Source organism: Dipodomys merriami, unplaced genomic scaffold (genome assembly GCF_024711535.1).
Source record: "Dipodomys merriami isolate MVZ:Mamm:240054 unplaced genomic scaffold, mDipMer1.0.p SCAF_60, whole genome shotgun sequence".
Taxonomy (NCBI): Eukaryota; Metazoa; Chordata; class Mammalia; order Rodentia; family Heteromyidae; genus Dipodomys; species Dipodomys merriami.
The window spans coordinates 566,795-582,481 of NW_027206180.1; positions in this window are offsets into that span (position 1 = coordinate 566,795).

Genomic DNA, 15,687 nt, shown 5'->3' on the forward strand with positions numbered 1-15,687 from the left:
CTTCCCCCGCAACCTTGAAAATCAGGATTTGTGGGCTAGAAGAGAGGCCTCGCTGACACAGTAGAGTCAAGTTTGGAAGTCTTGACTTAGAAGTGTGGATATGAGTCCACAAGATCTATTCTTATGTGACTTTATCATTTATTTCTTCAAACCTCTTAGAAATAACTTATGTAGTAGCAATGAGTATTCCTAGGGCCCGAATTATGGTCCTGTGATGCCATTTATCTGACAGAACCCAGAACTGTGCTCTCCTGGTTTGCCTGCTGTTTCTGCATGTCTAACTCATCAATGTAAGCAGAACCATGGTCCTCAGGATAGTCCATGGGAGTGGCTGCAGGAGTATGCATCCAACTATCCATTCATCTATCCACCCATCCATCAACCCACCCATCCATCATCCATCTATCCATCCCTCCATCAACCCACCCATCCATCATCCATCCATCCATCCCTCAATACACCCATCCATCATCCATCTATCCGTCCATCAACCCACCCATCCAACCATCAATCCACCTATCCATCATCCATCCATCCATCCACCCATCACCCATCTATCCACCCATCCATCCATCAATCTACTCATCCATCACCCATCCATCCATCCATCCCCATCCATCCATCCATCCATCCCCATCCATCCATCCATCCATCCATCCATCACTTGGGAACTTCTCAGTCCTCTCTCCAGACCTGGTCAAGCAGAAACCTCTAGCTGGAGCCAGGCAACCATGTTGTACGGATAAAGGATATTTCTCTGGAAAAGTGACTCAACAACACCCAAATAGAAAAGGTCTATGAGAAATCCACATATTGTCTTTGGCTTTGAATCTTGTGTGGATGGTGTCTTATCTCCTTGTTCAAGAAAGAAAACCCAACCTTGGGTCCATAGAAAACATATTGCAAAATACATAGAAGAGAATGCCATCCTGAGCAGTTGTAGATTTTTCTTAATGTGGTTTATAATTGAAAGAAAAAATATAGAAATATGTAAAGTATTTAACAAACAAGATACTATAAAATGAAGCAAAATATCATTATGAGAGATTGCATGAACACAAGTGCTAAAAACGGAGTTAGAAAAGGTGAAAGGGAAAATAAAAAGTCTAAAGCTGAGCATGATGGCTCATACCTATAATCTACTTGGGAGGTGAAGATCCTTGGACTGCGGTTCAAGGCCAGCCTGAACAAAAAAATTCACTAGAGTCCATCTCAGCCATTGGCTGGGTGCAACAGTGCACAGTTGTCATCCCAGTAACACTGAGGAGCACAAATAGGAGTACTACAATTCAGGCCTAATCTGGCATAAAGTGAGATCCTTCCTCAAAAATAACCAGTATACAAAGGGGCTAGAGGTGTGGCTCAAGTGGTAAAGCACCTGGCTGAGTTCAAACCCCACTGCCACAAAAAAGGTGCAATAGCCAAATGAAAACTGGACTTAAAATTGCAAAGGCTGGGATTGATGGAGAGGAAACACAGACCTAAAGGTCTTGATGACAGACAAGCTCTGCCCAACTGAAAAAGACAAAAATAAAGATGGGAGGAAATGGTGAGCAGAAAACCTAAAACTCTGATGTACCACCAAGGGAAATACTTGAATGTTGAGTACAGAAACAATAATCAAAGCTATAACTAGCTGGGCGATGGCAGCTCATGCTTGCTTGTCATAGCTACTCAGGAGGCTGAGATCTGAGGATCATGGTTCAAAGCCAGCCTGGGCAGGTAAGTCTGTGAAACTCTTATCCTTAATTAACCACAAGAAAACCAGAGGTGGAACTGTGGCTCAAAGTGGTAGAGCACTAGCCTTGAGCAAAAGAGCTCAGGGAGAGCCCTCAGACCACACAAACAACAACAACAACAACAAAACCCAAAGATGCAAGTAAATACAATTTTCCCCAATTGACTCAATCTCCAAAAGATTCAATGTATTTCAGGCAATAATTGTCAACTAAGGCAGAGTAGGGGAGAGTTTTCACTTCAACAAACCAAGCTTCATTGATAGGACTCTTACATTAATCATGGGGACAAAAACAAAACAAAACAAAACAAAAACAACCAACCAATAAAACAATAATAACAACCAAACCTTAGAAAACGTTGGAGTCTGTCTAAACTACCAGTCAAGCACCTCCAACAGCAGTTCTCTTCAATGCAACTTGTTCCCTTCATTTCTCAGAAGACTACAGTTATTTAGGGACAAGAACTTTCTCATTAAAGCTCCTCCCTAGATCTCTATCAGAATTTATTGCCTGTTGCTGAAGTCTGGTTTATAATGGAATATGTTACAAACTGTCTTAGTAGCTAGGCTGCCTTCGGAGAGAGGGTCTTTCTTCTGGTAATTTCCAGATTATTCCTTTAGCATGTAGTTTATTCATTGTGCTGTTGAATATCACAATGTGCTTGGCTTTGGGCTACTTTTCTCTCTCTTGCTCTTATTCTTGCATTTTTTCTTCTACTCTGTAACCACCAACAAGCAAGTAACTACCTGAGGAATCAGCTATGTTTAATTGAAGATCCAAAAAAAAAAAGTGATAACTTTTTCTACCAGCTATATGTATAAAAATTTCAGAATATGTTTCTGATTGGTTGTACTTGGATCTTATCACCATGACCAGGAACAATAAAAATAGACGATGGTCCATTCCTGGGTGCTATATTCTGTAGGCAAGGGGCTGTCGTTTTCAAGTTCATCTAAACTATCCAGTTGTGTTTTTGATTGCTCTACAATACATAGGGTATGTATCAAAACATCATATTCTACTCTATAACTATTACTTGCCAATGGAAAGCAAAACTAAACTAAAAACAAGATACAAAACTGAAAAAAATCCAATGTAGTCAGAGAGAGATGAAATATTTAAGCAATGTGATGGGGGTAGGTATTTGGAAGGGCAGTCATAAACCACAGGAATCTTCTTTTACAATCCCAAATCCAACACAGGATAGAATATGTCCTGTAGTCTAGCTGCGATGTAGCTTCCTAAAGTACACCACCAACAGCACTGGCCAGCCGTCTGGATCTGATGTCCTGGCAAGCCAACTTTGAAAGCCTGTAGAGTGGAGACTTTTATCTTGGGTGCCATCTTCTCTACCCAGTCCCCAAATTCAAGGAGGCTGGGCATCCTTTCCCTGTCTACACTTCTTATTCATCTCACTCAAATTAACCCGAAGACCAGCTATAAGCAACAACAGCAGCCACATTAACAACAGCCTGAATTTAATACTCTGGCTAGCCTATTTTGTAAGCGTAGAGTAGAGAATATTATCTCTGGTTCCACAGTCTCCATTGATTTTCTACAATCAATGATTGGAACCGGGTCAGTGCTTAGAAACCTGGAAGGTTTCAATTTATCAAAGAGTTGTCACTACAGACAGCCGCTGCTTTTGCTGACTTGGAATTTGCAAGAGATGATGACAGAACAATGAACAATGGTTTCATAGTTGTCATTCTTTCTTTATGGCTGCTCTTCAGGCCCAACTCCAAATAATAAAGTGAAAAAGAAAGTCCAGGTACTCCTGCCTAATTGCTCCAGCCTTTGAAACTACTGCTAGGTCTAGACAGTTACCTTCTGAGAGAAGATGAAATTAAGGCATTTCAATGACTGTGAAATGTGAAATTATCAAGACAAGAATTGCATTCATCCTTCTTCTAGCTAGAAAACCCAGACTTTTTCTATGGTTCACCATTCCTCTCTGTGTGTCTTGAGTTAAGCTGACCCCATGTCCTGTCCTAGGGATTGAGCCCATGGACACCACCAGACCCATGAGAGCACATATTACCATGCTTCTTAATGATTGGTTTGGGGCTGGTCACATGATTCTTGTTGAACCAATGAGAGGCAAAGACTCTTTATGGTAAAGTATCAGAGGCTCAGCTTCTTTATAGCTAGATGTGAATTGGAATTAACTGTGCTGATGTTGGGAACCACCTTTGCTACCACTTGGAGTCTGAGAAAGTGGTCAACATGGAGGAAAGCATTCTGACAAAGAGAGACTTAAGTCTGATGAACCCTGAACCTACTTCTGATTCTCCACATCTCATTTACAGGAATGAAGGCCAATGTGCATTTGGTTTTTCTAACACTTGAAACAAAGTGCGCTACACTTAGGTTTTAGGGCTAAAGCTGCCAAAGTAGCAGAGTGAACCTGAAAAAGCCTCTTTATCTCTCCAAAGCATTGTTTCTTTTCCTTGGAGTTTGGGCATTCAAGGATAATTTACTGAATTATTGTCTTACGCAGGGATTTTTGTAGGAGGAAGCTGGCAGGACATCATGAATTCAGGCTCTCAGGGAAAGCAGATGGATCACAGATATATCAAGAAATGCTGAGAGAGAGAGAGGCAGAGAGAGACAGAGACAGACATGCACACACACACACACACACACACACACACAGGTTTGAAGTATTCACAAGGAAGAGCTGATTCACCTCAGTGTGTGTGTGTGTGTGTGTGTGTGTGTGTGTGTGTTATGTATGTGTATATGTATGTAGTTATACGTTTCACATAATTTTTAATTGTGAATTCTTTCCAGCAAACAAGTTTGATTTTAGAATATAAAAACAGTAACATAAGATGATATGAAAAACTGGCATAAAGGCAATTATGTAGCCCTTGAACATAATCTAGAACTAGTAGGTTTTAACAATTTAAAAATTCCTGACATGAACTTGATATCTCATCATTCTAGCTCAGATATCCTGAAGCTAGACTTCTAAGACTTTTTTTTTAACCAGAGTAAAAATTTCAAAATAATTTAGCAACTAACCTAAGGTTAACATTTCATAAAAAAGGGTATTTTAATAGGGCAAGTATAAAATATAACAGGACATGTAATCTTTAAGCAAAGAAAATCCTTCCTTAGAAAAAGATAGTTGCCAACCTAATTCTACATTTATATCTTTCCCTCTGACCTTATTTCTATAATCTTCTAAGCAATGGATATTAAATTTATCTTTAAAATCATTTAAAAGTGATTTGAATAGGAAAAATTAAGTTATATTTACTATTCTAACCATTATGTTAGTATTATTTCTGACATTTTCATTCATTGTCTACTTTTCATTTCTTCTCAAATGTTCCCCTTTCTAGATTTTAGCTCATTGTTCAAGAATTCTTTCTTCTTTCCATTTCTCTAGTGAAGCAGAAACAGCCTAATTTCCTAGCAGTATAGAAAATTAATCAGTATTCTAAGGCCTCTTCCCTACAAAAGGGATCCTTGGAACATGATTTCTTCTACCCTACTCCACCTGTGTTTATTTTGTAGAATTTTGGCTTTATGCATGGACTTATGTATTTGATTTTATGTCATGCTTTTTTCTGTCTTATTAACCCTTATTAACTGTATTTTTTTTGTCTTTTCTTTTTTGGTACTGGGGATCGAACCCAGGATGTTGCACTTGCTAGGCAAGTGCTTTGCCACTGAGCTACATCCCAGCCCTTATTAACCCTTATTAATAGCTGTATTGAACATCTGGACCAGCATTGTGAGTAATTATTTGGATTTCTCTGTCATGTCTTTAGTCTTCCTTAGTCCCATTAAGTTGGTTCTGTCTAGAACCACTCTTTAGTGGATGCCAGGCTCCTTGGATTCATCCTTCATGTGTCAGTTTTTCTTTGTAATTCGCATGTTCTCGCTCTGTTGAGTTGGGAGAATGCCTTGGCAAAGTCCAGCTTACCAAGTCAATTCTTCCATGTCATTTTTAATTTTGTCAGTCAACCTTTCAACTTAAGTTTTCAATATTGTCAATCATATTTAAACTTCCAAAGTTCCTTTTGTATTATTAAAGTATTCCTTTGAACTCCTCCAGGTTTGCATGCCCTCAGTGCATCCTCCTAGGTCTGAAGGTGCTAATTAATATTCCTTGAAGTTATCTTCTGTTTCCTGCACTAAATCTAGTCAGGGTTTAGAATCACAAAATGATTGGCTTCGTGCCTCTCATATTATTTAATTCTCTCAGATATTTTGTGATGGGATTGCTTATGTTTACAAAGGAGATTACAGGCCTGCACATTCCAGTATGGTAGGTATTTAATTGGTAACATGTGGTAGCTGCTAGGCACATCTGGCTATTTCCATTTCAATTCCAAAGAATGTATTAAAGGCAATTAAAAATTTTCTCCCCCATTGCTATGGACATATTTCAAGTGCTCAGGAGTCATGATGACCAGAAACTCTGGCATTGTCTAATACAGTTACAGAGAATTTCCACTGCTATAGGGGGATCTCTTCCACGGCACTTGTCTGCATGAATTCAGGCTGATATCTAAAATGGTTCCCTTAAAACAAGTGGCAGTCACCATCCTGCAGGGGGTGAGGGCGGTTGCTTTGAGAGGGGCACAGGTGTGGCCATCGTCATGAGCAAGCCTCACTGCTACTCATGGTGGCTCTGTCTTCATTAGGCTCAGTACCAGTTTCTTGGGGGCTGCGGAGGGGCTGCAACATTCATTTCTCCTCAACTCCAGCCCCAACTCTGGCTTCACAGAAAACCCAGGCACCCCAGCCAGCCTCCCTTTTACAAGAGAAAAATGTGTGATTGTTCTAACTCTCTGCTCTCAGACCTTCCCCAGGCCATGGCTTCTCCTGCCCTGCTGTCCTCCAGTCCTCCATCTTGACTATAGAGCCCTGTAGGAAGCACCCACTTTCGTAACAGTTGCTTCTTTTGAGCTAGCGGGAATGACAATTACCTAGAGGTTGTTCACCAGGAGTCGCCACTGATCTGATGCCATGTATCTCATCCCTTCCACACAATTGCTCAAAATGTCTGTTTTGCTGACGGCAGCACTTCCCTTTTTCCAGCACTGCCAATGATTTACTCCTGCCCTTATGTGTTTCTCCTGTCAAGATGTGCCTGGTCAGCCATCTTGAACAGAAGGCCGTAGCTGTGTTTCTTAAGCTTTTCTGGCTATGGAAATCTGTTCATTAATAGTGTATCAGGGCTAGAAAGGAAATTTTAGGCCCAATCCAATCTATACACTTTATAATGAACTATGTAAGATTGATGTGAGGGAAGTGACTTGCCTGAATTTTCACAGCACAGTAACAGCAGAGCTGAGATGAAGAGGAAAGTTCACAACTTCCAAGATGGCCTTTCATTCCAAGAAGCTTTAGAAAAATCAGTATCCCACCCGGTACCTTGTTACTCGGTTGTGTGAGTCCAGTTTCCTTTGCTATAACAAAATACCCGAACCTGGATACTCTATAAAGAAAAGAAGTTTAAGGTAGCAAATGCTCACCTCAGTGTGGCCACAGCTTACCCTGCTTTGCTGAAGAAAGGTGAGAAGTTACAGGATGAACACATGGATACAACCACTTTGCACAGGAAGCTGCAAGTGTTTTTGTACTGGCATGATGAGAAACAGGAGGAGAAAGCCTGTACTAAATACTTAGCACAGATTTCTAGTCCATGTGGTCTTAAAGTGGATGGAGATTAAATTAAAAAGAAAAAAAAAAAAAAAGGAAAGCCTTCCAAGCAAATGGCAACAGCATGGAAATAGAATTTCAGTGACTTGATTCTTTCTAGAGGTGGAATGAGATAGTTTGTTACTTGTTACTTTGTATCCACACATTTCTTATTGGCCAACCCATGATGTTTGGATACAGCTATTTCATGGCTGTCTGCTTTTTCCAGCACCTTCGGGGCTCCTACCTCCTCCCTTTGGAATTGGGCTTCAGCCACTTCATATTCCAGATAAAGCCCGGGTAAGGTATATTTTGACCCAGACCTATGGAAGGAGAGCCTTTACTGTTCACGAATGTCTATACATACCTGTCATCCTAAGGTGGAATGTTAATGCGTTAGAAGAACTTATTTTATAAAATCCTCCATTAGGGAGATTTTAAAGATGTTTATAGTTAACTCTTTCAGGGAGCCGAAAAGAAGCAGCATGGCATATGTCTGGTGAGGGACCTCTGGCTGCATCACACCTCAGAGGGTGCCATCCTGGTAGAAGTATGCACAGGGAAGAGGTCACGTGACAGGACAAGTCACATGACAGGGCAGGAAGGCAGCAAGCCGGAAAGGGCCATGAATGCTCTTTTGGAACAGCCCTGTTAGGGAACTAACCAAGGTTCCATGAGCATGATATCCACTCCTCCTGAGGGCTGTGCCCCAGTGACTCCATTCTTAAAGGTCCCCCCACCTCCCAGCATCGCTCCCTAAGGACCAAGATTTCACCACATGAGTCCTGGGGCAGAGGGAAATATTCACATGATATCCAGACCAAGCTGCAACTTCCTTCTACTCTCCTTCTAACACAGAATAATGGAGGACTCCTATTTCTAAAACAAATTTCAATATTGCCAAATGAAATGAAGAGACACCCTTCCTCTCCACTTACAAATTCATTTACTCGGGACTGTCCTCCCCTCCCCCAGTGCACAGCAAAAACCTACGAGTTATTCCTCAAAACAGTAGAAAAGAAAGAAACATGAAAATGGCAGATGGTCCCTGTTTAGAAATGGCCAGCATACTGTAAGAGGGAAGAGACGTAAGACGTGTGCACCCTCCATCCCCGCCAGGAAAGTTCCAGCGTGGAAGCTTGTAGCCCATCTTGGGGAAAGGCTTTACCTGGCCCGGTGGCCTAACTGCACTGATCTACAATCTGTTTCCAGTGAAGCAAAGTAATTAATTGTTTTAAAATGCTTTTGGAGACTTTGGAAAACTGACCTAAGGTTAATGGTTCATAAACCTCATTTGCACTTCTATTAGAGATTCAAGAAGATGAGTTGTTGGACATCTGGACTGGAGCACAAAGAAGAGCTCAGGTACCTGCTGTGCGACCTGGGGCCAGGACTGCAGCTGGCTGGGGAGTTACTTCTCTCATCCACTCTAGAGCGGGAGGGGGAGGGGCGTTGGGAGCCAGAATTTCCAGCACTAGCTGAATTTCCCTGTGTGCTTCTGTTGGATAAAATACCTTAATCCCTACCCTTGGCTTTGTACACTATGATTCTTTTCCCTAGAGATGCCAGTAAGACCTATCAATTCTCCCTCTAATAGAAGCAATTCATTCTTGTGGATCACCAGGGCTTAGTTTGGGGATCATAAACTCAACTGTACCCAGACACCAGGCAGGGAGCATAATAAGTCAAGAGGAAGAGGAGAGTCTGGGGTGCTGAAGCCCTGTAGCCATGCAGAAACACGTGCTTGATCTACTCTGGTGGCATCAGGAATCCAAGTACCAAGGAAGGATGGGCTGCCTTGTGCTGAGGCCCAAAGGAAACACAGGGATGCTTCCAGATGCAAAACAACACACCCGCATGACTCCCCTCCTCTCTGGTTTGGTATTTTCAGAATTCAGAGGTGAAGGAATTATAGAAATAATGAACTTTGGGGCTGTATAACCTAAATATATCTAAGCTACCTGGGTGAGATTCCACCCTGCCAGGATCTCACCTGTTCGGCAGAGTGGTCTCTGTAACATATAAACTCCAGTGAGCCAATCTAGAATGGTCACCAATTCAAGCAACAGGGAGTCTCTGCAGCAAGGGTGCCTATAGCTAGAGTATTCTCTAGGGTATAGGCCCTATGAAAATAAAAAATATTGAACTTCTGAAGGTATTCTTTTTTTTTGGGGGGGGGCTGGTCGTGGGACCTGAACTCTGGGCCTGGGCGCTGCTCCTCAGCTCTTCAGCTCAAGGCTAGCGCTCTACCACTTGAGCCACAGTGCCACTTCCCATTTTTTTCTTTTTTGCTTATGTGGTGCTGAGGAATCGAACCCAGGGCCTCATGCAGGCAAGGCAAGCACTTTACCACTGAGCCACCTTCCCAGCCCCTCTGGAGGTATTCTTACATGAATCAATGGTAATGTACTCCAACAATGATAATAAATAGCTTTGGTTCACAGAGAGCCAGCTGTGAGTCAGGATAAGTGATTGATAGACATCCTTTTAATTCACTTCTACAGTACACCCAGTGTGGGGCCATAATTAGCTCTTTCTATAGATGTGAGAGGAAAAAAAACAGGCCCAACTTATTTTTCCTTGGATCTCACAGGTGGCAACACCTGAATTTCATTAGCAAATGAGTTCCCAAGATCCATGAGTTATTCTTCACAGGAAGTTCAGCAGGAAGTGGGAGTGATTTCCCCTCCTAATTTCCAACAGTTCCCAGAGTGGGCTTGAAAGTATGCAAGCAGATGGTTGCTGGGTGGTTGGTATATAAATTCCCTCCAAATGTATATCTGGAATAGACTAATCAGAGTGATCAGAAAAATCTGCACACTGTAAATAGGGAAGGGGGGGTGGTGGAAACAAGATTCTTGTGCTGCCAAGATCATCCTCTTTATGTACTCTGGAACCAACTGGACAGCATCAAAGTGCCTGGGATTTGGTGGAGTACAGAAGCAAGACCACAGAAGACCTTGAGGAAGCAATGAGTGGACACTGGTAACAAGGGCACACCCGGAAGTCCTCAACTTTCTATGCGGGTGGTTGTGTGATGCAGCTCTACAGAAATGTTGCTCTTGTATCATACCATTTACACATTTAAAGTGCAAAACTGTTTGATGGTTTTGTTTTTTATTTTTAAGGATTTTTGCAGACATGTGAAACAGTTACCACAGAGAATTTTGGAACATTCTGTCACCATGGAAAGAAGTCCTGGGCCTTCTAGCCATGCTCTCCTGTTTTCCCCAATCTCTGAGCAGCCAATAATCTATTTTCTGTCCATATAGATTTCCCTGGTCTGAACTTTCATATGATTATCACCATAAAATGTGACCTTTTGTAGCTGACTTATTCTACTTAGCATAATATTTTCAAGGTTCATAAGCTATTAAGATTTGAATGGCTTTTACAACCGCCTTCTCTCCCGCCCCTCGCTCGGTGCATTACCTGGGCACTGTTCTTCAAATCAAGAGTTGGAGCCTTCCTTTGGCTCTGGAAACCACACCAGCAGCCTCCTCTATGGGAGGCCTGGAGCCTGAGCCAGGAGCATTGAACATCAGATAACTTTCCTTTTCCTGGAATCAGCAGGGAAAGCTCTGGATCCCCTGGGATTCTAGGACAGAAACCTGGAAACCTCCACTGGGCCTGTTTTACAGAATCAATGTCAGTAGTCATATCTCAGGTCTCCTTTCCCAAGAGCATAGCATTTCCACGTTCTCACTCGCCTTAAAAGAAGAGTCAGCTATAGACAAATTCCTCAGGCCTAGTGCAGGCAGTTTGTGTGGTGAGAATGGAGTCTGAACATGTGCAAACCCAGAATCTACCATCTTTCTCCAAACAGCCTCAAAAGACTGTAATTCTGGATGGTTCCTATGTACCTTTTTTTGCTCTGTTTTCTGAATCACCTGGAGGGGACAAGATCATTGTGAAAATACTGGAAATGAATATGTTTTGTCCAAAGCAGTTAGTGGCACCTTGTTATTCTCAAGGACTTACCAAATAAATAGGAAATAGCACACAGTGTGAGGTGTCAAAAGAGGTTTTGGTCTACTTTAAGGGAGAACAAATATGAATTAACAGTAGAAGAAACATAGCATGTGAACAAGGCATGTTCTCTGGAATGAAACCAACCTGATTCAAACAGGAATGCCACCACTTACCAGCTGCTTAGCATCAGGCAAGTGACAGTTTCCTCAGTAAAATCAAAGCAATGCTAACAGTGCTTACTACTCCACAGGAGGCTGTGAGGGTCCATGTTATCTCCTTTCTAGGTGCCTTAAGGTTAAAGAATATTGGTATTTATGACCACAGGAACAATTAACTACAACTATTTCCACTAACACCATTTAAATTTTATTTTTATGTCAAGATACTGTTGGGCACCGAATACATCTTACCCCTCTAACAACTTGGCAAAGTGTGCAATACCGCATAACTCTTCTACAGATGATAAAACAACTAGTTTGGGTGAGTTAAACCTTGAATGACTGCCAAGCCTCAGAGTCAGGAAACAGGGGAGATGGGATCAAGTATTAAAAATCAGATTTGCAGGTTACAGAGATGCCATGGTAGCCATCACTGAAGCCATTTATTGCTAACAGAGAGAGAAAGATGCAATAACAGGAAAAAAAAGAGCCATCATTCATCCAGAAGATAGAAACCTATTATTTAAAAGTCATATGAACATCATGAAACTTAAAATGGGCAGTCTCACATTCTGATGGTAGTGTTCAAAAGGAAGTAATATCAAGTACATAGCTTAACTGCTAGTATTAGGATGAACACTGTGTCTAGACATCTGGTCTACCAGCTTGAACACAAACCTGTTATTTACCATGTACCCAAAGGAGGAAATGAAAGTTTTAGGAAGAGATCCCATACACTACCACTTAAAAGGAGCTTCTAGAACATAACATACACATACACACACCTCATTTCTGGAATTGTCATGTAGCATCTCAGAGAAACTCTGCCCCTGCTTAGCAACAAACACTCTGATTTGCCCAGTTTCTTGTCCTTGAGTTCTTGCAAAGTCAGTATAATTTGAATTTTTATAAATCAAATCCTATTTCAAATGCAATTGAAGAACTTGCACCCTTAAACAATCCTGTCTTGAATCCTCAAGAAAATGGAAGACTGCTGTTGAAACTGAATAGCTAATCCTGAAATTATCCATTTTATAAATTCAGAATTTGCTTCACAGCTTTGTGAAAACAACCTTTAAACTTCAGAAACCAATTTGAAATTCAGGTTTTCGGATGGGTCTTGTGGGCACTCCTTATCACCTTTGCTGATAAGCAGTTAAATATATTCATTAACAAAAATAATTGTCACAGTTAACTACATTAGCACCTTTTAATTGAATTAGAAATTAGATGAGGATCATGAATATTTCACTAGGACATACTTCTAGCCTACCCAATTTCCATCTTTAGAAAACAAAAACAAAAACAAAAGCCCTCACCTAGCATAAACAGGTAGATTTGCAATGCAGAGGGGCCTGACTTTCCACACAAAAGTCATTGTCTTGTCAAAAATGCATTTTGGACTTTTAAGCACTGTGCTTCTCAACTCCCAGGCACGAGGAAAAGCACTTCCTGTCCTTAGGAAAGTTTTAAATAAACATTTACTCAACACAACCCAGGAATCACTGGTCCTACCGCATGCAGAGAAGATAATCGGTGGAGAGCAGAATGATTAGTGGAAGGCTCTGGAGGTAAAGACTAGGCTTCTAAACCCCATGACAACTGACATTTGGGGCAGGGGCAGAAAATTCTGAGGTTGTCTCGCCCATTATAAGATGTTTATTAGCAATACTGGACATTAGCCATATACTGAACATCAATACACATGCAAGGGCTCACAAACACACCCACCCACATACCCCGCCCCCTCCCCCACCAAGTGACAAAACAGTTTATAAAGACAGTATCTGTTACTATCCAGTCTTTGTCTTGTCTTGTATATAAGCTTATCTGATCTGGGGAGGGGAAGGGAAGCATAGAAATGGTGGGACAAAGGGTGACAATTCAGCAGTGAAACTCACTAAACACTATGTTGGAAACGAACTATACTACATCAGGGGGAGAGGAGTGAGAAAGGGAAAAACTTGGGAGAAAATGAGGGACAGGGTGACACTATTCAAAAAGAAATACACTTACTAACTGACTTATGTCATTGCAACCCCTCTGTACCTCACTTTTACAATAATTTTTTAAGACAGTATCTGGATATCCAGATAGTAACCCTATCCCAGTGGGGATTGAATCCCGTTGAGACTCACTGAGATGAATCTGGATCTGATTTCTAGCCCCATCTCTTGTGTTGGACCCTCTTCTAGGCCTAGCTTTTGCATATATGAAATACAATCATCCGTTGCAGTATACAGCTGGAAGAATTGCATAATAAAAGATATGACAGGGTAAGTTATTGGTTGAGTGGTTGTCACAGTAGTAGACACGGCAGCAGCCCACCTGTCATCAGGATGTGACACGGAAGAAGTCCAGTTGTCCCCTCATGATTTTAGACTCAACCATATTTTCTCTCCTTGCCTGAAGAAAGAGGCCCCACGTGGTACCTTCAAAAACAGCAGTAGCTCCTCATCTCTGAATCTTGAAGCTAGTTTGATGTACTTATTTTAGAAGACATGATCCTGGTGTCTGAGAATAAGCCTCCAGAGGAAGAAAGTGCTGTGGGACCAAAGAGAGAGGCAGACAAGACGCAGGACTGTACAAAGTGCTACTTACTGGAGCTCATGAACAGGAGTGTGTGTCTTAGGACTGGTAGACTCCCAAATCCTAAAGCAGGAGGAAAGAATTTATACGCTAAGCTGAGTACAGGCAACAGGCCTGTACCTGGCCTTTCTCCAAAATAGCAAACACACCCAGTATCAGTTAAGAAGCACAGGCATCAGGGAGGAGCACACTGTGCTCAGCTTATTGTCTGTGATTTTGTTCTTTGAGGCTTGGGATGTGTCAATGGTATCTGGTAGGCAAAATGGCCATCACCACCAAGATGGCGTTAGTCATGTCAAGCTGGGTCCTCCACCACTCTGCGAAGCCCATGTCCAGAGGCGATCAAGTCAAACCCAGTAGAGACATCTGAGATAGCAGGCATGGTAAGGGGAACAGGACTCCAGAGTCTGGGGGACCTGAAATTTCAGGTCCAACTGATTCTGGGACAATCTTAGGCAAGTTCTTTAATCTCTCTGACTCTCAGATCAGTTGGCTTTAAAAGGGAATCACTGAGCATGATACCACAGATCAATCGTGAAATGTAAAAGGGATAATGCATCCAGAAGACCCTATGCGCTGCCCAGCCTACAGTGGATGAGCAGCCGGCAATGCAGATGCTCTCCAGAAGTGTACTGCAACCTTGGTGCTGTGGATATTTGGCACTGGATGTTTCATTGGGGGTAGAGGGAGGAAAATGACACTGGCCTGTATATTGTAGGATATCAGAATCATCCCTGAATGATTAGATATAGGTAGCACTGACCCTAATTATGACAACCAAAAATGTCTCTGACACTCCCAAATGTCGCCATTTGAGAACTGCTGCTCTAACTGGTTTCCATACTCTCCCTTCCTCTGGGAAGATCTCCTATCTTCCATGTGCAGAACCCATGGATCCCTGCATTGTCCTGTCATTATGGGTTTGGGTGTCTCCCCCACAGACAGGTTTCATCCCTATCTGTATGTGTTGTGGACACAGAAGGAAGGGTAGCAGATGGAGCAGGCCAGGTAACAGTAAACAAACTCCTATTATCAAACTCTACTTCCCACCAAATGTAAAACCTAAAGTGTATGACCCATCACAACCATTTTGGCAATAAAGAATTGAAGTCTAGGGAGAAGGAATGGGGTCAGAGGAGCACAGCAAGTATGTAGATGATGGATGCTTTGATCTCTGGTCTGAGTAGCCCTCATCTCTCCCCTCCACAAGAATCTCTCAAAAGTAGAGCATGAGATCCGCTCTCTCCACCTGGGCAGCACCCTAGAGTCTCCCATCCTAGCTGAAAAGAAGGGAATGAATTCCTCATCCTACACGTGAGTCTGGGAAATGGGGGGTGGTTTGTTTAAGGTCAGGAGTGGGGCGCAATGGCTGACCTGCTTGAAGGAACTATCCATTCTGGATCCAAAGAGAAGACGTTGAACATTTTTCACTCTTTCTGAAAAGGTCAAATTGGAAGCGGCGAGACCCACTGTGAGACCTTTCGGCAATTTCAGAAAGTTCAGCTGCAGCTTGGGGGCTGTGTGAAGGCCAGTTCCCACCGCCCTCTAGCCCCTCTCTCCACCTCCCA